Source organism: Amblyomma maculatum, chromosome 1, assembly GCF_055883805.1.
Source record: "Amblyomma maculatum isolate TAMU_Amacu chromosome 1, ASM5588380v1, whole genome shotgun sequence".
NCBI lineage: Eukaryota > Metazoa > Arthropoda > Arachnida > Ixodida > Ixodidae > Amblyomma > Amblyomma maculatum.
The window spans coordinates 346966756-346992949 of NC_139344.1; the positions used below are offsets into that span (position 1 = coordinate 346966756).

General features: G+C 42.8%; 1 long non-coding RNA gene and 1 pseudogene across 1 annotated transcript; both read right to left on the bottom strand.

Annotated features, from left to right (window-relative positions):
* Nucleotides 1–4362: 4362 nt before the first annotated feature.
* On the bottom strand, nt 4363–12088 carry LOC146207681 (uncharacterized). Its single transcript, XR_014703335.1, has 3 exons — nt 11891–12088; nt 8804–8867; nt 4363–4862 (listed from the first exon to the last, which is right to left on the bottom strand). It is a non-coding gene; the product is annotated as an uncharacterized LOC146207681 (long non-coding RNA).
* A 7576-nt stretch (nt 12089–19664) lies between these two features.
* Nucleotides 19665–25287, bottom strand: LOC146207682 (uncharacterized; annotated as a pseudogene).
* Between the last annotated feature and the right edge of the window lie 907 nt (nt 25288–26194).

Genomic DNA, 26194 nt, shown 5'->3' on the forward strand with positions numbered 1-26194 from the left:
AAATATTTCGCCAAATCAGGGAATATCGCATGATATATTCAGCAGTGCATTTTCATTTTAAGCTGGTGCGGAGCAACATGTTATTCATGCAGATTTGTTTTGCTGTCTCGCCAATGCGCTGCCGGTATGGCGGCCGCGCTACAAGGCTAGGCGCAATGTATTACTTTGACGCCAGCACATGGCTGAGCTGCTGCTATAGAAGAACCAATACGCACATGAGATGGGTACTCAACAAAATATGCGGAAGCGCTGCGTCTGTACAGTACGCATCAAAAAGCAGAAATAACCGCCCCGGCAGCGGCCAGTGCTGCCAAGAGCGCGCGCACAGTCATATTATAGATTGTATTGGCTACGCTGTTTAGGGTATGGGTGGCTGCGTGCTCTGAGGCTGGCATCAGAGCGTTTTTAATTTTCACTAAACTCCTGACCATTTTAACGGCCATTAACATTATAATGACAGCATTTTCACTTTTGTAAATTAATAAACAGCTTTTGTTACGAATTATTCTTGTATGCTCATCATCAGCAGCTACATTTTTGAGCCTCTCCACTCGTCAGGGAATTTGAACTGGGATAATCAGGGAAAATTTAGAAAAGTCAGGGATTGAGAAAATAGTGGTTTGCTAGACACCCTGCATTGCGGTTGCCCATGCGTCCGTGCGGAAATGTAACAACTATGTGTTTGGCTACGAGCTATAACACTGTAAGCAGGTACCTCGCGCAATTCAGAAATTCCATCTAGGGAGGACAGGATTGATTCAATCCATCCACCATAAACCAACTAAAGTGATAATCTGAGTCAGCAGTGTTAAAATGACCCTTATCAACGCCCGGCCGCCTGCAAAAGCATGACAAGCACGAATGGGGCGGCCTCGCCCCATTCGGTGCTCTGTAAGAACCCTTAATAAGCCCATCCAATACCAGTTGCATTAAGATTTGGGTAGTGAAGGGAGCGTTAAAGTGTCTGTCTGGTATTAAACACTCAGAAAGGTAGCTCCTTACTTATCCAGCGCGGGCAGTTGTTGCAATGGTATTGTTCCGCCCTTGATTGGTATACTGGCAAAACTGGCGCGTGTGCGCGCGAAAGCACGCCCGCACTTGCCCTCATGTGTACACAGTGTTAAAGAGCTCAGCACGATGAAATTTGTCCCTGAGAATTTCCGCCAGCGTAGGACACATTTCCGTTCAAGAAGCTGCGACGCTGCCAGCCAAAAAGAAAGGTACAAGAGGCAAAATAGAATCAACTTCGGTCGTTTCATGAAGCTATCAGTCAGTGCATCTTTATTTTGTAATGCACAAACCACAATAAATGCGAGAAATATGAGGTGCTCTGTAAAGACAAAAATGTGGGGAGTTTATTTTTTCACAGATTGTACGGTGTAGTTTTGTGCTGAAAAATAATGGGAAAAACTATCTATTCAAAAAGGGAAAATACTAGAAGGAAATACAAGATTGGTTTAATAAAGTACAATTCATAGCAATAACAAAATACAAGCTCGAAACATGTAAACATCAAATGTACGAATGTTATTGAAAGAATGACGTGACTTCTACGCTGCTACATGATATGAATTATAGGGAGAAGCAAGCTAAAGAAAAAGCTAACTCAGAAATCGTAACAGAACATTAAAATTGAAAGGAACAACTGTGTGAATTGTGCAACGCCTGCGGTTATGTTGATGGTAGATGCATTTTTGTTGATTAAATGAACAAAATTGTCAAAGAATCTAGCCTCTTACCTGCCGTGGTCGATCTTATATGTGTCTGTCAGTATTAATTTAGAGAAGCTTTACTCCACTGTCACCATAGAGATGCGTAGGGTATAAGGTGTATCCTGAATGCCACCCGTGTACTTGAGAAGTTATCCTTAAGATTTTGATTCAGTATAAACTGAAGGAAGTTGCTCTTATCGGGAGGCAACGGGCGGCCTAGGTACGAAAGTTTGTCACAAGGATCTTCACAACTTATGTCGGCACTTCCTTTGCCCTTGAGAGCACGTAATTGTAACTGCTCAATCTTGCAAGTACCCCTTTCTGAAAGGTCGTTGACGTTGTAGATGAAGTCCTCATGATCACGCCCTTCTCCATCTGCGTGAAGCGTTCCTTGGTTAATGTTGCTCTGTCTTCGTCTTCGTACCTGAATCGTCATTTCTTCCGCACAACCGTAGAGATGGTCTCACGTTGGTGTCAATGCCGATTCATTTAGCAAGAACTTTATGACCTTCGCTAACGCAGTTTCGTATGCGGCGTCTCGGTATTTGGAAATGCATTCAAAGCATGCTCTCAGCAGCTTTGTACTTGCGACAATGTCTACTGCTTTGAGCTGCATCATGCGCTTGCTTAATTGACATGAAATAGGATATGTCGTATCAAATTACTAGGTGTACAAGAAACTCCAGGTTTAGCTGTTCGACCGAACGTCTTCGGGCCTCAAACCAGCCTGTGCCTGCTGAGAATCAACTAGTTCAAGAAAAGCATCAACTGCCTGGTAACGGACGGGCTTCAGGCTTTGAATTCTGCACTCCCCGGGGGTTGCCGCTCGAAGGTCCTAACGCAAACCCGTGTACATGATTTCTAAGGACCTTTCCGGCTGAGCAGAGAGATAAAACAACTATATATTTTTTGAAGAATTCTCAAAACAGCAAGAGATTTTTTTGAAGACGCTGGAGCATCTCCAATGACGGGATTGATTCAATGACATCCGCTTGAATAAAGACGTGCTTTAGGATTCAAATAAAGAGTTCTTACTTGAACCACTTATGTTTTCGGCTTTATGCTCTCGCCTTTTTTGTTGCCTTGACCATGACAACCTTCAGCTTTGATCTCAAAAACTTGTAACACGTTCAGTAAGGCCCGCTCCAATGACCTCGCTCACAGCTTTAAACAGGGCGATATTTATTGGGTATGGACCATTCCATTAACTGTGTCCAGGAAACGAACTGTAATCGATGTTAACTTCGTGTCGGGGATGTCAGGCGTACAGTCCAGTATTACGTAGGAATAATTTGCAACCTTTATTATGCGATGTGGTTGACCGCCTTAGTTGCTTTGGGACGTTAAACCCCACAAACCAAACCAAACCAAACATTCTTTCCCTACATGTCAAGAATTTCAGTCTGAGTTTTTTTCACTAGAGTGATCTCCCACGTGGGATTCCGTTCTCTCTACCGTGGGGTCCTCTGAGCAGCGTCACTGGCGACAAAGCGGAAATATTGTCAAAACGAATAACGGCGCATTTAAAGCCCTAGAGTCCCGTCGCTTCTGTGGCGTAATGGACTAACACTACTTATCTCAGCACTGGATCAAATTTTCGAATCCCATTAGTGGGCATTTTCTGAATTCTTTTACAATTCACAACATTAAAATAAATTACATCTTTCAGGGTGTGTGTTCCTCTTTCGATTGCAACAAAATATATTTTTGATTCCTAATAGCCGCAAACCCCGCCATGAACAGAGCCAGGAGATGACGGCGTGGCAAAGGTTACACAATGCATTTACTTTCGCCGTAATTATTTCCTGTCTTCAGTGAGTGTATGTTGCCTTTAGGTTGCGTTCAAATACATCTCTCGGCAACAATCGCCTCTTAACCTGCTGAGCGACAACCAGTAAGTTTTTCCTGACACGGGGTCCTGATGTTATTACGGCCGCAACTGGTGCACCTCCCGTATGAGCGTGCGCTCGCCACCAGCTGTTACTTCGACCGCGCTATCAGAGAGAAAGCCAAATGGGCGAAAGTACGTTAACGCTATAGGGTTAGGCGTCCCGTTCAGCTGAATATTTGGCGTAGTTCACGTTATACCGAACAAATGCGGATTGGCAGAGAGGCTCTTGGCATCACACAAAACTGATGTAGATTGAAACAATTGATGAACTGTGGTTATGAAGCCGCAACGTGATTTGCACTTCGTTATGACATATATGAATGTAAAAAAAATTATTTGCGATGAAAAGAGTGTTGGCGTAATCAATGAGAATATCGCCTTTTACCTTCTCGTCGCGAGTAACATCTGCTACCCATAGGTAAGCGATGCGCATGCGTCCGGAATGATGAAAAGGAGTTCTTGTCTATCTTGTGGCAGTAAAACAATAAATAAAATGAAACCATCCTCCCTGTCTGTGATGCGATTTTCAATCATGATGAAAGCGGCGCAAGCAGGAAATCTCACACTATGTATAAGACTTACCGCAAGAGTCTGTTCGTAGAGCAAGAAACACAAAATTAATTTACTTGTAGCATTGAGCGCAAGTGTTGTTTATGTGTCTTTTGTCCACATTAGGGTACAGTATGGAAATGAGGGGTAACCATAAAAGTACATGTGCATTTATTTATTAATCAATTTATTTTATTTCCTAACGATTAATCGCATATGAAAACGCCTTGCGTTCTGTACAGATTAAAAATCGCGATTAAAAACCCCCTGGTTTAAATAATGTCCTGTTTTCTAGCTTCAAAAGACTGGGATGTTCACGGATGTTAAACGTCACTTAGATATTAGCAACAAGTGCAACATTGCGCGGGATATTAGTGGTGGATGTGTGTTAATTCCAGACACTGCACTCTAATTGGTCATTGCGCATTGCAAATCACAAGGAGCCCTGTAATTGCCACTAAATAAATAGACCAAGAACCCTAAAATCTGCCTGAACAGCTCTTTAATGGAAATTCGTTTCACCGACGCTGCGACACTGAGCAAAGAACGCTTTGTCAATGCTGTCACACTATCAGGTGCAGGAATTGGTCAAAGATGCCTGGGTGCAGTCGCACAGCTCGCAGTCTACAGAAATGTATGCGCTTCATGTGGGGGTGTGTGTCGCAGTAACAGCCAAGATTGCATCCAGTATGCGCAAGGTAGGGAGTACACTGAAATATAAGGAGAGAATAGATAGGCTAAGTGGTGGAATTAACATGAAGCTTAATTATTACACAATCGCGGGCAAACATTTTCCCGAATATTCTCTGGGTGAGAGAGGAGTAGCCTATTTGGTAAATCTAGTGCTCCGTATTAATACCTCAGCTATCGGCGATAGCTTACAGGTACTTTTAGAGACTGCCTTCTAACTCTAGTACAAGTCTGGATGTAGATTGTCGGAGATGTACGAGGGAGGCACAACAAGGAGAGAGCACAAGAGAAGTATTAAAGTGTGGGATCATACCTTTTGCTGTGAAGACACAAATACGAAAAACCTCGCAACGCGGGGAAAAAAGGGCAGCAAAGTTTCCGATTTTAATTATAAATTTAAGTGATTTATATTCTGTCAAGTTTTTGCTCGAATAAAAGAGGGCAGGGACGCAGGACAAAGATAGAGAAAGGACACACAAATGTGTCCTTTGAGTCCTTTCTCTGTCCTTGTCCTGCGTCCCTGCGCTGTATTATTTAAAGATACAAAACCAACTCGCCCAAACTCGTTTCACCACAGTTCTTGATATAGTATTGAGCAGTTGTTTTAGAGATATGAGTGAAGCTATTGTTGATTAGCAACCAACGTTTGCATTTATTTTGCCTAACGTAGCCTACAGTGTTACTAAAGACAACTTGCAGCGTTTTACCTTTTCGCAGACTTTCAAATGTGCGATCATGCCGCTTTTCCTTTGGATATCCCGAGGCAAAGAAAGCGATATTCGACTCTGCTAGTCTCTTTCCCCTGATACGTCACAACAATGGGCTGTTCCATATCTTGTGTCCAAGGCTATCGACTCACATCCCTCAGAAAAGAGTAATATGTTTGGGATATACTGCGATATGCTCGAAATGTATTTGAAATATAATTTGTATTCAGGAATGCGCTAAAAATATATTAAAATAGGTTTGTTAAATTTCTTAGCCAATATTCGAAATGTATTTTTAAAGTATGTAAAAAATAACATATATGTGAGTACACTTCGAGCATACATTGAATACGTGCAAATGCATGTGCTTTTAGCATGCTGGGAATGTTTTCAAAATTTGCTTTTGTAAATATAAAATTAATTCGTCTGAAGTACATTTAAAGTCTTGGCTGATACCCAAAATGCATTTTTAATGTGTCAAAAAAGCTAGACTTCAAAGTAGGCTCATATTTTGAATACGTGAAAGATAAATGTTTTTTGCCTACTGGGAATGTATTCAAAATGTGTTTCGTTAAATATAAAATTAATTCTTTTGAAGTAGGCTTCAAGTCTTGCACGATATTCAAAATGTGCACTTATTCCTTGAGCTATATTCCCTGTCGAAAGCAGCCATAACTTAACATGGTACTTTAAAAGAGCAATCGCCTGGCAGCACTCGGAACGCGGCGCTAAGAGGGGTTGAGGAACAAATACCTGATATATAATTCTCATCACTAGCGCCACACTGACATCCACCAGGAATGACGTCTATTGCTACACGACACCTCTTGCTTGCGCGTCTTTCTCTCTCGCTCTTCTTCTTTTTATTTCTTTCATCTTTATTTTCTCATCTGTGTCACAACAGGCAATAGAGGTGGCTCAGCTACAGAGCCAGTAGCCGGCTCGTGCATTTTGTTTTCCTTCTTCCTACAGTAGCAACAACAACCTATTGCTCCGGTCATGTGCCTTAGGTTTATACGTGCAAGCACACAGACGGGTGATCTATCGCGTAATGACCGGGGATAGCATGGATAAGATCGCTTTTCGCCTGGATATCTACGTAATGCCAACTGGCGTAAACATTGCAAAGTTGGATAGCAAGGGCCATGAAAACGGAGGCTAAGTTCACTTATTCGGAGATTAGCGAATAAAAGTCTTTTTTGTTTCTTGTTAGCCAGCTCTGAAAATGTTGTAATGCTTTTTTTTTTCTTACAGCATTTTTGAGTATACGTTTGGTGCAAAATACATTTTTGGCACATTATTTGTATACGTTCTGCTAACATAAAAAAAAAAGCTTCATGAGTACATTAGTAATGCTTTGAAAGTACATTATCACTCTAACGTTAGAAAAATATTCATCCCTGCATAGCTATAAAATACATTTTTAATATGTTAGAAATGCACTAAGCGGGCAAAAATTTATATTTAACATATTTGAAAAAGTATGCAGTGTTGCACTCCTACTATATAAATAATGTATTCACTCTGCATATTAAGTACAGGGACAAAATAACACGAAATACATATGAAATAAATACGTACAATACATTATAAATAATTTTTTAACAAATCCTTTTTTGGGGGTTGTTAAATGGCATCCATAAAAATTAGTTGTGGTTTAGCTCTGGTTAACCCTAGTTGAATTGCGAAAGCAACGGCGGAAGCTTCTTTTGCCTGCTACATTATTCCCCTGTCACACCCTATGAGTGTAAGGTGCTACCTTATTGGGGACACTTAAGCTCATCCTTTACCCACCAGCCCACATATAAAGTCACGCTTCAATTAAGCCGTATGCACGTGCCTGCGTGTAGTAGGTGTAATGAGAATGCCAACAGTTCTGGCAAGGTGATTTTGATATGGCTCTCCCATATGAAAGAAGCACCTTAGAGGTGGCAGCTCCTGCCCGTGGCATATGGGTAACGTGAATTCAAATGTCGTGGCAGGCTGAGTTTTGTATTAGGAGACCGTAGCTACGTCTCTTCGCGCCTCTTCACGGCGTAGTTGCGGCCACCCGAGGTCTCGCTTTGGCTGTCATAGTATTGCTTTCGCAATGAAATAATATGCGCATTGGCGCCCATTTCCCGGACAGTTTACATCGTCACCGTGCTAGAGGGCAGTAGGTACTTTCGTGATTCATGATTGGAGAAAATGTTCTGGGCAAGTAATCCAGCGTAACTTCTTGCACTCAGTGGGTATTGTGGTCAACGAAGTATGCTGTACAAATACACACGGTACGAATCACATCGAATTCACTGTAATAGCTTACAGATATTCCCACACATGACTTTCTTGGGGGCTCGCGCATACAACTTGTATATAGGCATGTGGACCTTTATGTCAGCCTTGCCGCTGCGGCGAAAAATAACCTCATCACCAGTACAAAGGATGTAAAATTCGGACAAGTCCCCTTTCTTCGACGACACGAAACACACAAAATCGGTTGTGTAGGATTTCAAGACTGTTTTAAAGTACTACCGAGGCTTTGAGTGTGCGCCACTTCATTGTGTCAGATGTTGCACATGCTAGCGTAAAAAAACAACAAAAGTCTAGAATGCTTAAGCTAGACAATTAAGACTGAAATGCGATTGCATCATCATGTATTGTTCGCATCCTCTACTGAAAACTCGAACACCGGCTTATGGCAAAACAATTTCATGACTCTCTCTCTCTCTTTCTCTCTATGACTATTATACTCTATTACGTATGTTTGACAGGCGTACACATTGGAAAGGATCTGTAGATAGAGTCCTGATAACGGCGACAGGATCAACCATTCGATTTCAGTGAAGAGATGCTACTTTTACTTGCCACCTTTTAGTCTCGATGAAAGAAAGTCACATATTTTTTCGCATTTAAGGAGCGTATTAGCCTAGATGTATAACATTTACCTAACACCTCCGAAGCACGAGCACTGTTAAGGGTGGAGCTAGGCGATAGAATTGTGTAGCATCATCACTTTCCGACGAAGCCAAAGATTCGATGTAACTAAACAAATAGAGGGATTCGATGCCCTAAACAATATTTCACAGCCGGTCTTGCGTATTGTTAGTAGCTGTAATTGATGCATTATTTGTTCTAGATGGTTACGAAAACAACCACTAAAAGAATAAACCTTAAATTAAAAAAAAAGGTTGTCATGTGACACGTGGACAGTACAAGAATGAATTTCACCAAGCATCGCTCCAACTCCGCTTCACATGTATTGCGTCACTTACTCGGGAAAGGCCACATCTTACTATCTGCCGCTGAATTTCTGTAGGATATGCACTCAGGGGCTTTCTAAAAGAAATAAAAGAAAGCAACACATCGTAGTCAAAAAAGTTATTCTCGAATGAAATAATTGTCGCGACACCTGGCGATGAGGCCAAAAAACAGACTATAAAGATAAAAGTAGCGGTGGTCTCCAGTCAAACTAATGGGAGCTTGTTAATTCACCGTTCATGGATCCCGCAAAAAAAAAAAAAAAATTCGAACGCCAGGCCAGTTATTAAGCTTTTTGAAGAGTGTGCGAGTATAATGACAGAACCTTTAATAAATTTTTCTTGTGCTGTAATTATCACTGCCGGAATATTCGATGCATTGATAATCTCTGTGGATCGCGAAGGAAGTGACGCTGGGACTGCCTGTCTATATTAGGCAGTTCTTGCAGCATGACTTCTATTTCTCGGTGTGTAATATCTCAGGCGGCTGTGGAGTTAATGACGACGATAATTGTGCCGCCCTTCTGCTCGTACTTGCCTTTACTGTCGCAACGTCGGCGCATAACAATAATTATCGTGAAAGAAGCGATAATACAGCTCATTTCTGGCACGTGCTACACAAATAGAATTATGAGAAAATTTGTGTTACGAAGTGAGTAATTTTTCATCCGTGTCGCATCGTGGCTAGATCTAGGTTATTTCACACATGTCATATGTTCTGAAGCAAAAATGAAGTAAACATCGCACGTTGAGGTTAGAGTATTAAGAAACTGATTGACAAATTTTCCGGAAACATTTTCACATTGCCCTGTCAGCTGCCATCGCACAGAAAGCATTGACCTTTGTTAAGAGATGTGTCCTTTAGATGTACCACAGAAAATTGATGCACACGAACCTATTCGCGTACCATAGCTCAGAAAGTTTTTGTGGAGAATTTCCGTATAACCCGGAAATTATTTAAAAGAATAAATTTCAGCTGCACGGCTTAGTCAGAAACAAACAGCTGGTGAATAGTGTTTTATAAAATGAGGTCACCATGCCTCATAGAGAATGAACACATTATTAAGGTGTACGTGTGTTTCATGGCACACGATTGAGGATGATATATACTTGCACAGCCGCTACTGTAGAAGAATCCCATGTTTAATAAACTTCTGTGAGTCCAGCATGTGATAGTGTTGTGTGCGTAGTAAGCACTCAATGAATTATCACCGCTATCTTTTGTTACTCTTCTAAAATATTTGGGCTGTTATAAACAGGATAATTAGACGCATGTGCCATTTAGACGGTACAAGCACTATCTCCGTATTCCCCAAGTATTATGTCTCACAGGCCAGGAAACGAGTAATCTAAGTGACTGTCACAAATTGCTGTCATCAAATTTGCATGCTCTCGCCACAAAGTGCAGATGTGTCAGAGTTCAGGTGATAGGGGCATACTCTGAATGATGATACGCCTGCATTTGACATATATTTCTCTTCAAGTAATTGATTTTTTCCCTATGATTTTTATTATTATTCGGGCTAGTAAGTAATAGCAATATGCGACATGCACAGAATCGTAAAATTGCTGAACGGATGAGATTGCTCGGTCCATTTGTTTTACAGCTGGGAGCACATTATACGATATAATGTAAAGGTCATTCTCAGGAAACAGCGGAGTAAATAGATACTCTCAACTGACGCTAGTGTTCACATTAAGTGAAATATGCATTTGTCATTTTAAAAAAGAATATAAGGAAAAATATGACGAAAAACGCTATTTATTTGTCATAACGCCTAAACACACATCATGACTTGTTACAGTGGTGTTAACGATGGCATTAACGTCCGATGACGATTGGAACTAGAGCGGGGCATTCCTACTTGTCAGTGCTAGGTAGTGAACATTGCAACAGTCGTGTCGCATAACAGCGCAAAATGCAAAAGCGGCCGTTGTTGAAGAATATACGAAACGCACATCATCTGTTGCTAAAACTAAAGATTCTGCAACGCTCTCTTCAGGAGCAGACATCTCACCGCTGCTCGACTGCCTCCGCCAGTGGACCCAGTTGCACTTCGACCACCGTGACGCGCATTGGTGGGCCAAACTTTTGGGGCGTGATTTCGCAAAGGCAGACGTAGCTCTACCACACTGCAGAGATGGTTCAGGTTCCAACAATGGCGTAACGGTAGTACGAAGAAAAGCTGGCTGAAAATTTTCAAAAACAGAATTGTCTCATCTAGGAGACGGTGCATTAAAGGGTACGCAGCTGCCTCCCCAACTGACATAGCAAAGGTGGAAATTTATACATTATTTACCCTTTGCCGGTTGCCTATTGAGGCAGTCGATTTTGACGGTGCGCTTGCCGAAATATTAAAAATATTTGCGAAGGTTTGCCTTTCCATAATTTACGGTTTTGAAACTCGCATCATTTAAAGCTTGAAACGAGGTGAGAAAATTTACAGCGCTTTCAAGGAAGGCGCATGCATTCTGGAAATGGTTGCCGCGACCAGCTACACTCTTTTCCTTCTTTTTGATTATTTAATAATAAACCACTACTGCCCCCCACCATAAAAAGCTAGCTGAGTGGGGCGACGCGGGACACGGTGTTGAGTAACGAATCAGGAACCGGCACGTGTTACGAAACAATTATAAGACTGCACTTAGCTTCGCTTAAAAGCTTACTGGCAAAAGCCCTTTCCTCCTTCTTCTCTTCTTCTCCTTCTTCTGTTTACCTCTTTTCTTCATTTACCTTGCGTGTGTGCGTACTCTGTATAATTTCATTACTTTCTTTTCTTTGGCTTAATCGTCAGAACCTATTGCGACGTCCTTACCGGGGAAATTGTGTTCACGTCAGGACCTATTGCGACGTCTCGCTCAAACATCTTGTGGAATCTCGCAGAATATTGCTGACACATCTCGAGGACAGATCTCGCAGACGTGAGATATTCACAATGAGCCGAGAAAGGCTCTCGCCTTAAAAACATGGCGTTAGCGTTAGGACCTACAAGCTCTCACTGCTCGAAAAGAAAATTATGAAAAACAAGCCTGCCCGCAATAAAAGTTCTGATTGCGACTGAGGGTCTCATAGAATCCAGCGTAGACAAAATGATCACTTACTTGGTGCCGCGTGCATCTGTCACGATAATGACGAACCATACGGCAGCGATAAAGCAGAGTGGTCTTATATAAGAACTCATTCGGCAGCGACTGTAAAGATCACGATGTAGAGAAACTTTGCTGCGGTCTGAGCTTCCGCACCTCTTAAATGCGTCCTCATAATGTAACATTCGAGTTTTGCGTAATTGACGCACTTCGGCACAGCGAAACAGAGCACATATTTAGCCACGAGCGGCATTATGCATGGAAAAACTGTCTCGCAGCGCTATATCTTTTTTTATAATTAAGCATTCATGCTAATGAAAATAATATGCATCAGGCAACGGCGAATTGTTGCATGCGTATGTCGAAAAGAAAAAAAAATGAATTTGCCGCTGCCGCAGAACTGCAGGAGTGCCGAGAACAGTGAGGGAATTTTACAGATATTTAACTTATAATTTAGTAATTATTCTTAAAAACACGGTAGACAACAAAAGAAACGTTAGTAGATGAGCTGATATTGCTTGAGGTGCGCATTTCTTTGTCACATTCGGCCTGTTCGTGCTGTGTGTCGCTCGGTGAAGCCACGACAGTGTTATAGCCAGTGTCCTAAGCACTTGCTTTATTCACTTACATGATACTCTCTAAATGGCTCGTTTTCGAGGATGGGGGTGGTGCGGGTGGAGGGCTACCCCGAGATCGACTCAACGAATGGCGTTGCCCGACGAAGTAGCGCAGCTGGTTTAGAGGTTGCGGGATGTGTAGCGCGGTGAAGGACAACTGTCGTGTCCCGAGAGTGGATTGTTGCGCAGAACACGTATTTTGAAGTTGTAGTGGAACCACACCCTGAGGTAGGGGCACGGGATAATTTATGGTTCACTCTATAGGAGACTGTGTTGGGGAGGAGGGCCGCTTCATTTGAAGCAGGTATGTTTTGTCGCTAGGCCGAAAAATTGACTGGGCATGATTTTTCAGTGTAACATTTCTTGCTAATGTGGGAGGGGGTAGGCAAGCAGGGCATCTTAACATCTTAAAATAAATCTTAAATATATCTTTTGTTTGAAAAATGTTCAAGAAATGCAAGCTTCCCATAGGACCGATGCGCCAGCGTTACCAATAAAATCGCCGCTGTGCTCGCGTGACTCAAATATATTGAATAATTACCTTTGAATAAAACAGGATAGGCTAAATGTCTTTTCTGCATATATTTTACCGTTCGGCACTGCAGCCTGAAAATGCTAATTATGTTGTGGGACCTGTCCCTAAAGGAAGAGATAAGTTGTGTGGCATTTTTATGTGACGCTTTCTTTTTTTGAACCGCAATTACTCTCCCCATATCATACTCATTTCATGGAATTTGTACTTTCCCGTTCATTTCGACGCTAGTTGCTCTCTCTGTAGCAAGTACAGGTTTTCTGATCTAGTTCATGCAATCATGTTTGAGTTTTTTTACTCTAATCTTAGTAGCATGTAACTAAATGACCAGCATACCTTCGAAATAAAATATCGACAGAGGTGAAGGCGTAAGTGTTCATATGGGCGACAGGAGATTTGAAGCACATTTCCGACTTTTGAAGCAGAGAGTGTCTTAATCTTGTGCCTAGGCTATCAACATCAATTTCCTCGGTGCAAAATAACTGGACCTCGGCTTCGGCCTGACGTGAATAAAGTTTGGCGCATTACTTTTCAGAGGAGAGAAATGACTTGTCAATATGAGCCAAACATGCTCACGATACGTGTAAATCGTGCGAGGTTAGCCAAAATACACCACATTGTTCAGCACTGCTACGAAAAATGAAATTTTTCTTGTACTTTTTTGGTTTCTCGTTGAAAACTTTTATTGCTCAGCAATAATTTTAGTATTCAGCCTTCCGTTTGATGAAAAAGCTAGGGTCTTGAACACTGCGTAAGAGAATACAACTATCACCACTGGTTGTAAAAATAAGTATTAATGTTTGTTTATTATATTCGCAACAAGGGTGGGAGGAGATTTCAAAATAACAGCAAACGGTATTATTCTATAACGGCAGACTCAGCAAGTTCATCTTTTCTCATCGAAATGGCCAGAACTATCATGATATTTCATCCGCAATCACAACAATGCACACATATAGTAACAACTGTAGCAATAACATTGTTTTATTGAAAAATAAGATAAATTTATTTGCTAGTTGTTTTGCAAGCTTTCATCATTCGAATCATTTCTTTCGCTGAAGGTTAATTTTTCAGGCCAGCCGATTCGTTATTATAGGCTTGCGCTCCTCAAAGGCCTAGATCAACTCGGCACTTCATATATCAGATGCTTAAACCCGTTTTTCGAGCCTAAAGAATATATTTTATTCAAGCTTCCCACTTTAACAATACGCTGCCACCGCAGGCCATTGAGGAAGGAAAGAAATAGTGAGAACATTATTATTCCGACGGAGATCAGTAAAAGAACGCGCTGACGGAAGCTGTAACGCATGCTCAAACGCAGAGGCGCAAGGCTAGAAACGCAGGAATAAGACCAAGTCGAAAGGCGCAAGTCACAATCGCTAGAAATAACGAATATGGCGCTTCAGCAGCAAAATGACAAGACGAATGTGAAGAGACTAGAAACAAAATAATTGAAAACTGGATGAGCGCAACTGTCTGTCATGGCAACAGGCAGAGTGCCTGAGGTGGACGGTTTTTCACGGGCTCCGCTGTTATCATTTCATTTGATGCTTATACATCACGTAGGCCACAAGCTATGATAATAATCGCGCTTGATCACAAAATTGGGTGGTTTCGATTCTCTCTGACCACTCTGGTGGCGACTAGGACAACTTGAACGTCCGCCTATTACGCATCCGGCGAGCCCACCGCGAAAACGGGGCATTACTTTGGGGAAGGGGCGTGCTGTACCTGGCCCGGCGTCACCAAATTGACGTTTGCGACCGCAACCGGTGCACCTCCAGCTTCAACGTGTGCTCACAGCCCTCTACCACTTCAGGCCGCACCATCAGAAAGTCATAGCGGCGAAAGTACACAATTGTTAACGCTATGTCCTGTACCGTTTAGCTGAATATCTGAGATAGTTAAGGTTATGTGTCGAAACTGAATCAATCGAGGGAATTCGACGTCACGCAAAAATACATGTTGATTGTATCATATGAATAACTGTGGTTGTAAGGGCGCGCAATACGACAAAAAAGGTCAGTATCACAGAAGATAAAAAAGGTCAGTATGACATTTGCACTGGAAGTAAAGTTACCTAGCATTTAAAAAGCAGCTCGGATGATCTGAATCAGTAGTGTCGCGATTCAGGGACTGCATGTGTGAGGATCTCCAATTGCAGAGATGTAATCTGGCGTTTGGAGGTGTTATTTTTAGTGTGCAACACAATAATATCACCTATTCTTCATGTATGCTTAACCTGTGCTTTATGAAGGCGACAGTAATTTACCAATATCAGAGACATACGAAAGTATGCCGATTCATAAGGTGAACACTGAACTGAAACATTTGCACTCCTAGTGTATGGCATTAGTCGGAACTGATCAAAAACTTTTTATCATTATATGCCACTCCAAGAAATAAAAAAAAAAAAAAAACGTTGCACTTCATCCTGACATTTTATAACAAACTTCCCATCATTCATGCTACTCAGACAAAATTTATTGGAATAATAATAGATAGCTAATTCGGCATGGGCGCTCTGTGGTTCATAAGTATTCTCACTGTCTACATGACCTCTCCAAATGCAGAAATTATTTTCCATAGAGATATATTTCATATTCTTTACTACAAATTGTTTCATTCTCACAAATACTACTGCGTGGCTCTATGGGGATGTACATATAAAACCCATCAAAACAATCGGAAAAAGTTATGAACTACATTAAAACGTAAGTCACTAAATATTTTTAACGCTGCCAAATGCGCGGTGCGTCGATTGTCGGCGGACCGGTCGCCACAGACGAGACCGCGGAGCGGCGCAGTAGTAAAGCGCTGCTTGGTTTGATACAGCATATGTTCGTATCGGGAAAGAAAAAATGTTATTGTAAGGACTGTCTGCTATAGACCGTTTTCGCGGCGAGGAGGAAAATAGCCTGGAACCGGAACGCACTGCGCGGCTCCTCCTGTCTGGTATGTGGGGACGCGGGGATAGCAGCGGGGCCGGCAGGGCATTCTACGGAGAAAGGGCACACGTTGCAGTCTTTTGCACACAGAGTGTCTTGAATAGCCGCAAAGTATCTAAGCCGATGTGAGCGATGTGCTTTCTTTCCCTGTTCTTTCTTCTTTCACCCCTTTCTTTCCTTCATTTTCCTGAACGTTCCATTTCTGCCGGCCGCAGTTTAGCTGCTAAGAGCTGCCGCGGTTAACGCAATCTTTTTTTTTTTTTTACTCAGTTGTTTGCATTAATAAAAAATAACTAAAAGGAGATGATTAACAAAGATTAACAGCAGTGGTATGCGCTTGTGTTGCTCTACACTGTTCCACTTGCAACTCACTCAATTGGGCGAAGACGAGCAGCGTCTGATTTTCAAGCCCCAATCGAAAATGCTTCGCTTTGGCAGCCTTTCGTGCGAGTTCCGAACACTGTGTTTGTAGAGTAGGGACCGGAAAAACTGAATACCCATGCAATAACGGCAGACTTTGGGCAACAAGCGGATGATATTCCTTGGGGCAAATATTTACGAGATGCTGTCAGGTAAGGAAGAACTATTTTGATTCAGTCACCTGAGGTTAATGCAACTTTAAAACAACCTGTCCCACTTGACAACGATATACTAATAAATTGGTTGTCAACTTATTCAGTGAAACAGCGCTAAAATATTTTTTTTAAACACGCATCTCGTAACATTTTGCTGCCGATAATAAATGGGAATATGATCATAGGAACAGCAGCGATTGCTTGCAGTAAGCAAACCTTGCGACGAAAAATGGACTATGTAATTTTTGATAAAAGCAACTTTCGACAAGGTCATTATGGGACATAATTTAAAGTCTCTATTCTATAGGTATCATTTGTCCATTTTGTCTTGTATTTTAATTTCAGCATGACGGCAGCGTCAGACAAACGCAACTAACGCCCAGTCACAGAAATTGCAGGATAGCAGCTTCCGCTGTTGGGAAGTCATCGCCACTCCCCGTACATACCGGCAAACAGGTGGTTGAGTCATGTAGGCAATGCTGAAATCCGATTGCCTGTAGTGGACGCTTGCCTGATTGTCACCCAACAAAAGTAGCCAGGGTAGAGTAAATGGATCCGAAATGGATAATGGATACTTAAGAATAGAACTCCAGTGGAGGTGTGGGAACTTCCACAGTAGCCGCTCAAGCAGTAAAGAGTATATGAATGATCAGTTGACCCAACAAATCTAGCGCGATTAGCGTTGCTCCTAAACGTGACATGAAACAGCTACATTCACTTTCTTTCTTTCCTCAAATTGTTACGGTAAGCCGTCTCTAGAAATCATTTAAGAATAAAAAGTAGATCGAAAGCTGCCATCACTGCCAGTGGTGCGCCGCCGCCTCTCTGTGCCACATCAAAGGTACACACTAATTGTAATCAGGCTTGTAGCCTTCAGCCAATCTGATGAGGAGCATAATTTTTTGTAATTTCTGACCGAATGGCTGCGCTGCTACTGAAAACTTTTTTTCTTTCAGCTAGGCACTTTCAGAAAGCAAAAATTTGCACGCGAAAGCTTCAAGATGCCGATTTGCGCTACTTGTCGCCTGTTCCGCGGATGGGACTCCACATACCAGCATGGCGGTTGTTCACAACTCGGCCGCTAGATGGCGCCACATACACAAAATGGCAGCGCCCATGATAAAACGGTCTATAGTCGTGCAACAGTAGCACGCTTGCACAAGTGCGGAGCTTTCGGCAACGGCTGACGATATGCGATATGTACACTACTCGTCGCTAAGCCTAGTCGCTGTTAGCGGATGGCACTTCGGAGCGGGCGAAGGGCCTAAAGGTTGTAATAAAGGTTGTTATTTTGACACCGCTTTAGAGGGAAGCTCAACTTATAATTATAAGGTCAATAAGGCGTGTGTTCGGCGACCGTCCTTGATACGCCTAATTTGCTCTGCACAAGTACCTTCGACGACTGTTGCCGGCCGCTTGCAAATTGCTCAGCGGACCAGGTCACACTCGACGGGAATTGTATATAGCTAAACGTTATGAAATCTCTCTCCACAACCACCTGATTCGCGCACACGAAAGCGATACCTCTGTGCGATGTCTCAGTGTGACCCCGCGAGGATTTTGCGTGCCTTCCTTCATAGTCAAAGAGAGGTCAAATTAAAGTAAAGCCTCTCTCGCTATTGAAATTTTTCACAGTCCCGCATATAGCGCAGGAATTGTTGCGAAATTACCTCGAAACGAGTGGCTCATTTGGCCGATTTCTCAAAAGCGTTCGTTCTTCGACATTGAACAAGTTTATCAGTGGCCGTACATCGCCGCTTTCTATGGGCCTTCAAGTTAATTTAGTGCCAAGGTTTGGATTGATTTTTAAGTGCTGCAGTACAACTGGCCACGTTCTCGCAAAATCTCCATGTCTAAAGCAGATTTGACATTGGACCTTTCCGAGGGACTCCAGGTGTCCTCAGAAAAAATGTGACAGATACGGCGCCTTTCCTGTAATCGAATTGCTTTCCTGTAATCGAATTTTAGAACGCCATGTAAATGCCATGCCATTTTCGTGTTGTCTATCAGCCTACTCGTTATGTCTTATCGATAAGCCTCAAATGATGGCCAAGCAGCGTGTCGGTTCCTGAGGGCAGTACGCTGCCACGGCAGGCTACACAGGAACTTCTATCACGTCTCTACGTGGTTGGGGTTTCGCTGCATCTTTCTCTTCCCTCTGTCTTACTTAAGTTCTTCCTTCCATTATATGCCATCCCACGAGAACCAACCGGAGAACGAAATTGCTTAAGCTCCCATTATTTTCTCTTCCTCCGCCATTCTCACTCATTTCATTCGCATAGGAGTCTCGCTTAGTATTGGCCCGACAGCAATGAATAAGTGACGAGAAGTTTAAAAGCATATTGCGAAAACAACGTCCTTAGTAGGGTGGCCCACCCTCTTATCCCATCTGAGAGAGCGGGAGCTCTAGGATGGCTTAAAGACAGTTTTGGAACTAGACACACTTTAGTGCCCCCAACTTTTCTAAAACGATCACTGCGGCCGTAATTAGAGTCAAAAAGAGATAGGTAAGCCTTACGTCGCTTTGTGTATCACGGGTGAAAAGCTGACAACGCAGTTCCCGCTAATATAAAAAGCTACTAGGAGCCCACACCTTTGCACCACGCATGGTCAATAGTTTTGGTTGGTTTGGTTGGTTTGTGGGGTTTAACGTCCCAAAGCGACTCAGGCTATGAGAGACGCCGTAGTGGAGGACTCCGGGAATTTCGACCACCTTGGGTTCTTTAACGTGCACTGACATTGCACAGCACACGGGCGCCTTGCTTTTCGCCTTCACCGAAAAGCGGCCGCCGAGGCCGGGATTTGATCCCGCATCCTCGGGAACAGTAGTCGAGCGCCGTAACCACTGCGCCACCCCGACGGGGTGGTAAGTAGTTTTCTATGCAACCCCCTCAGCGAAAAATTTATGAGGCTACTCAGGTGCTTCAAAAACAAGATTTGAGAAAATTCAGCTGACAGGACTTGCAGAAGTAGAGATTACGTGTCTGTCACGTCGCCGAATGCTTTTCGAAAAACATTCCATGAGAACGTGGCAACTATGATCAACTCTATGTATTCAACAACTATAGCCTCCTATAAGCGATTGACATATAGATGGCAGCTTCGCTGACCGGACAAAATATTGCGGCGTCTAGTAGCCCTCCATGTCGTCCTCGTCATCCACGCAGAGGTCGCTGTCGTGAAGTGGCACCGCAACGCCACATTTGTCGTGAAACTGCTCAAGGCAGCGGACTGGCACCAAGTTTTCTACGGTCTTCGAAACCCAAAGTGTGCATTCTGCGAAGAAACAAAATGTGTGCATGCATGAATTGAATCCTGCAGCAACAAAGGAAACATACGTGCAAACAAAACGCACTACATATGCTTAGCCGCCCATACTGGAAGGGGCACGAAGTAAGGGGTACCAGAACGCTACTAAATACATCACACAGAAGAACAAAAAGCATGGTGTCACTACTGCCTTCATTGAGTCCGTGTTGGAATAAGCTCTCGTATGCACGGTTAAGCACAGCGTTAATTTCCAAAAACGCTGGATAGTTGTAAAAGCATAAAAATAGAAAGGCTGGAAGGCGATTTGTTTTTCCGTTTTCAGCTTCAGAAATGGTGCAGATGTTTCTTATAGAGTATAAGGAGATGTAAGGTGAAAACAAATTGTCTTAGGGGACGCAAAATACATTACAGATGAGACGGCACAAGGCCTATATTGCAGTTAGTGTCCTCCTATGCGAATATGTGCTCAAAATGGCCTCCTTAAAAGATGTGCGGATGAAAGAAATTAAAATATCTTATTACACTTTGCTTATACTTAGACTCACATTTGTTTTCATTCAGGAATGTTTTTCCTTGACATCAAAGTTGTCTTAGTGCTATTTCTCAATTGCAACGTTGATCAACGCTGGCGTGATTTCTGAAGCTGTGAGTTTTTCTTGTTTGTTGTGTAAGACTGTATCGTGACACACGATATCCACATAAAAAGAAAAAGGGAACCAGGCGGTACCCTGTTCGGCCTGTAGCGTATTCTATATGAATTTACCACTCGTATTATGCGTGCCTTGTTATGGAACCTGCTATTTACCCGTAGCTTCCCGCTTCAACCTTTGGAAAAAAAAAAAAAAGAAACCGCTTGCAAACTCGGTGCGCTTCTACTGCAAGTGCTGGGTTTGGCGTCTGCCTTACCTACTTGTGTGAAGCACTGTCTTGTTTAGGTGATTAAGGTAGTTCAGTGCATATTGAATGGCCTTCTTTACGTTGTTCGCCACTCTTCTTCTACAATTCTTCATGTTTAACTGCGAGTGCAATAGCATAGGGCATAAATGTACCTTACAAATTGTATACATCTCATGTGACTTCTATTGCCATATGCAGTTGAGTGATGCTACATGTGCATGGAGCAGGCACCCATAAAAAGGACATCGAGGAGACGCTGAACTTTCCTTCTACTGATATACTGAGGTATGATATAACCAAAAAAACTATTTAAACTGAAAATAAAGCTTTTATTAACCGGAAGTGTAAAAAGAGACTACTGGCGCCATCATCACCGGCCAACATCGTAAATTAGCCGTGAATAGTTCATAAAATTTTCTGTGTTTACGTCTCGAAAGCACCGCCATGCAGACATTCGCTTGAAGACGAGGGATCGCAAAGTCGATTCGTTTGGGAATAAGGTGGATTTCAAATATTTAAATTCAATTGTTTAGAAGAGGTCAATTTTCTGCTGCTTAAAATATCGGCAGCGCCACGAAAGCCAGAATCAATTTAGCAAAAACAAAAAGGAGCGGAGGGGGGGGGGGGGGGCGGAATTCCCCGTGGTGTCTCGATCTACATAGCAAAACCATTCAACTAGTACGAAAAAACTCTTTCGTTCACCGTGATACGGCACTATTGTAATGGCGCAGTCCTTGTTGTCGCTTCAGAGGAAGTAGGCGACTTCGACTGTATTGGAGTCTGCGAAGAATCGAGGTTAGGTAAAAGTATAGCTTCATCTTCTCAAAAGGCTCACTATTGGTGCAATCTTAATCTATTTGATGGGTTATTTTATTTACGGTGGTCGCTTGCAAATAATATATATGTCTGTGCTTTTTCAGGTCGCTAGATATAAAATCGTCACTCACCATGGGCAGTTCATTCCGCCATTCAGAATGCAAGCTTCTTGGTATATCTTTGTTCTGCATTGTTCGGGCCCACATTCGTAACATTGATTGCACAGAACTGATGCAATTGCCCCCAGCTGGCTGTACAATCACTGTCGCGCCAATAACATCGCACAAATGCATTGAAATAATTTCGCTGCCACAGAAGCTCCGCATTTAAGGATATGATATGGCCGAGCATATTAACTCCTGTTTTCCGAATTTCTTTGCGGACACTCTTTCGCGTACATGCCATTTGCTACTTTATTAATCCTTAATATTTTAGCTTCTGCCGTATTATCCCACATATGCTAACTAACATGCAGTTTTAAACTAGCGCACTATATTAAATACCACGCAACCTATATGTGTAAAGCTCTGGTTTAACGAAGTCGTATAGCCAAGGGACATATAGAGACATATACTATGGTGAGGCAGGACAAAAATTGAATAAAAATAATGCGCCTCTGCACATGCCACTAAGTATAACGGGCTACCCATATAGAGACAGTGTTTCTAAACGTTAATTCAAGGATTCAGGAAAGGGGGATTCCGATCGCACACCTACATCTCAAAAAGCCCAAGCTGGGAGCGTTTAGAAAATTTCCAAACCATGTGGTCTCATCACGTAACGCAACTTGACAGCCATTCCAGTGCATGACCATATCAGTTGTTAACTAGCAGCTGCCGGAGCCATGTACGTGATATTGCTCGCGCAACTTCGACGGTGACAATGCGTCCATGATGGAATGTTTGGAGAACGAGGCGTTTAACGCTTTTGCGTTATGGCAGTCTAACTCAGCTCATGGCCTGCTAAGTGAAGGCCACGCTTATTCCACATGCAGACGCTCCCACATCCACAAATATGTTTTTCCTCATTCGGGTAACTGAACACCCCTGTAGCCGCAGTAATGAGCGCTCCCATGAACCAATAGCTGTCTCCTACACGCCCTTGAGGTGATGAGTCTAGCCCTAAGACAGCAAGCACCAGCATATATTCCATGGGCACAATTTTCACTGCCCCAGTTTCCAAAAAAAAAAAAAAAAGCGGGGAAAATCTCGGCGTTTCTTGCTTTTGCAAAACAAGAGATCTAAGGTATGAACCCAATGCTTCGCAGATTATGCCGACTCGAAATTTCACCACACTAGAACTCAGGCATTACATTTATTCGAGGGATTGTACGCCCGGCGTTACCTCCTGCATAGTCCCGCCCTTCTTGAACGCAGAATGTTGTTCGGCGAATTCACCGGGCAAAATTTCGTCTTCCACGACACTCTATTCAGGACACTGGAGGAGTTGATCTCCAAGGCATTGCAGCCAAGGAGGACACCTATGCTGCTCTTTCTCTTTCTTTCAGATGGCTGCAGCTACATTGCTTAGCAAAAATAAAATAACTGGCTTGCTGAGAACCGCTCTAAGTATCTGAGGTGACTTCATATAATTACCTTCGCCAACGGTGAAGTTCGTAGCGTCAGGCGTAGCACCGGCGGTGTGGTGGAATCCAACATGTTTTCTGGGAAATGAGACAAACCACTTTTGGGTACTGCTAGTCTCCAAGGTTGTTTAAACTCAGGACAGTCGGCTTCGTTGGATTAAATTCTCAGAAAAAGTTGTAGGCGTTAAGAATTCAGAACAGTAAGGATAACAGTGCTTTGTCACACAACCTACAATTTTTTTTGGTAACCTCTAGTGCGACTGTTGTATCCCGTATGGAGTGGATGGTTAGAGGTTGTTCATGAAAATGAACAAATAGTTCTTGACGTCACCCTGTTAGTGTTTGGAATGCGTAGCAACACCTGTTCACTAGCATTAAACGTTGCTGTTGGAAGCAACAGTGGAGAAGGTATTGCAAAATCCTAACGATGAAATCTAGTGCCGAGACCGTGTCATACCATCCGTAAGAGTAAGCTCGTGTTCTTATATTCTAGTCCAAGATATGGGATCCTAAGCTTTGAAACACGGCCAAATGCATCTGTGGTGACATTTTCTGGCAGTTGCAAATGTCACTCTGCGAAGTTATTGATTTATACGCGGTAGCGTAAAAGCTTTAGTCACCGCCCCCCCCCCCCCCTCCACACACACACACGCACTCAAACAAGAAAGAAATCTGGCGTTATGAGTGAAAAATTACCAGCATGCCTATGGCTGCTGGTGCTTGGCAAGTGAAGTGGTTGTAAGGATTCGCTGTAGGGGCGTGACGCCACGAGGTCACATGACATGGCCGAGTTGTCAGGAGCTGCCAGCTTCGGCAGCTTCTTAGATATAGGCGGGATAGATTGGAATCTAACCCATAAGAACCTTTAGATTCCGAGTCAGAAACGCATTCCCTGGGTCACGCAGGCACATTAAAGTTGACCTTTATATCTCGTCGGTTTGTCTTGTGGCAAGTCAGAAAGTGTATCCTGATGTTATGTGATATAATATGCAATATGTATGCATGATGTAATATGTGTGATGTAATCTAGTTCTAACATTCCACTTATAAATGGGGCGGAGGGAGGACTTTTTTAGCCTGTGAAGAAGCATCTTTTTCTCCAACACCCTTTTTCACAACCTCTGAAACAAACTTTGGCTTATTAATTGGTAATAAAGGCGTAAATTAGGCAAGTAGCAAAGTGCCAATGCGCGCAGGGAATCCATAATGAGACCAGTAGAAGGGTGGCATAAAGTATGTCGCGTCATATTCTTAAAGGCGCTATTAAAATGTCTCCCAAATTGTACACATATTTATTACCTTTTGCCATTGCCATCATTCAGCGACCATACATATGTGACTCTCTTGGCAACCGGGTCAAAGTCTTTGCGTTTCGCAGTCAAGCATTCGAAGATGTCATTGTTCACGTCGGCTATGCCAACGGCATCAGGAAAAGCGGCAAAAACCTGAAAACCAGGGAAACGTACAGTCGTTTGGCTAACGCTCCCCATAAATAAATTGGCGCCTTCAATAATTATGCATCTCGATAGGATTCGATATTTATGTTATTGTTATGTTATTATGTTATGTTTTTGTTAAAATCACAACTGAGTCGACAAAAGCAAATAAAAGAAAGAGGAAAGTTTTATCCGTACATATGTCGTAATTGCTTCCGTACATGACATTGGTGCGTTTTAGTTTTTTACTCCAGTCGTCGTGTAGGCCATACAAGGGAAGAGAAGGATGTGCAAAAGAAAGTTTTTAACAAAATATAAAATGGGGGTAAGGACACAATTGAGACGGATGCAGTAAGGGTTTTCTTTCACGCCCTAATTGGTTGTTCATCTGTCGTTGATGTCGAGGAAGGCCTATGAAAGGAAAGGTATGACAGACTGTGCCATGTCCATTAGGTTTTCCGGCACTGAATCCAAGAAAGAAGTTGCGTTTCAAGTCGTTTCGAGGCACAATAAATAAATCAAGCTAATTTATACAGGCTGACATACTAAAAATAGTTTTGACTCTTTCCGATAGTTTCCACAATAATATAAATGTGTAGCCCACCAAAAATGGTTAAATGACCTAACCGAAGTTTCATACCTGAAAGGCGTCTGGTACGTTCGCTGGTAAAATGTTGGGCCCTTTGCCCGCTTCAGAGCACGCGACCAGCAGTGTCAATGCTAGCAAACGGCTCATTTCGTTTACTGATTACTCGTGTCTGCCTGGAGCCAGGCTATTTATTTCCTGCATCGGTCGTACTCAATTTCGACAGGTAGCAATTTAGGAGCGTAGCTGTCCATTTGATTATGCTCACCTCGACGGCAATGTCCTTTTCACTCACGTGCAGCGACGACACTGATTGTTTGAGTCAATTTGACATGGCTTTCATTTAGATCGGCTTGCTGTCACCGATTTTGACAGCGCTGTTTTGTTAATGTATTAGAAGCACAGCTCTAGAACACTGTGATATCAGTGGCTTTACACGTGGCCATCAAAGAGAACATGGTTCCGCTTTGTGAAATCTGTCCTGTGATTGGCACAAGCGAGTGACAGAACCATCCTACGCGCCTCGTTCGGCTAAATAAAATGAGCACGCTGCACCAGACAACTGCACCTACCTCCGTCACACATCGTAGTATCCCAGGATTGCTTACTCGTGTCAGGTGAAGCGGAGATCATGGGAACATTTTAGAGTACACTAAGTCGCCAATTCAATAACTTCCGAAAAAGCGCTAAAGATGCAGGCGCTGAGTAGGACATTGTTTTTTTTTTTTTTTGCGAAGTAGCCACTGACAGCCACATGCCCTTTTACAGGGGTGCGCTCCCAGCAGTCGTAGGCCAAAGAACCATGAAAATATACAGATATGCACAATAAAATGTAGTGAAATTGAGGAAGATGATGGCAGGCAAAATCGGTTATATAAATAGTTAAGTGTCGAATGGAGTTCGCGCCTCACTGACAAGAGCGGGTTTTACCTGAACGAGCTAAAATCCTGATGCAATATAACAGGACCACACTGGGACATGACTTTAAACGTACACTTCATTCACAAAATGGACGTTATTTTAAACAGTGTCACATCAAACCCACTGCTTTGCTGCC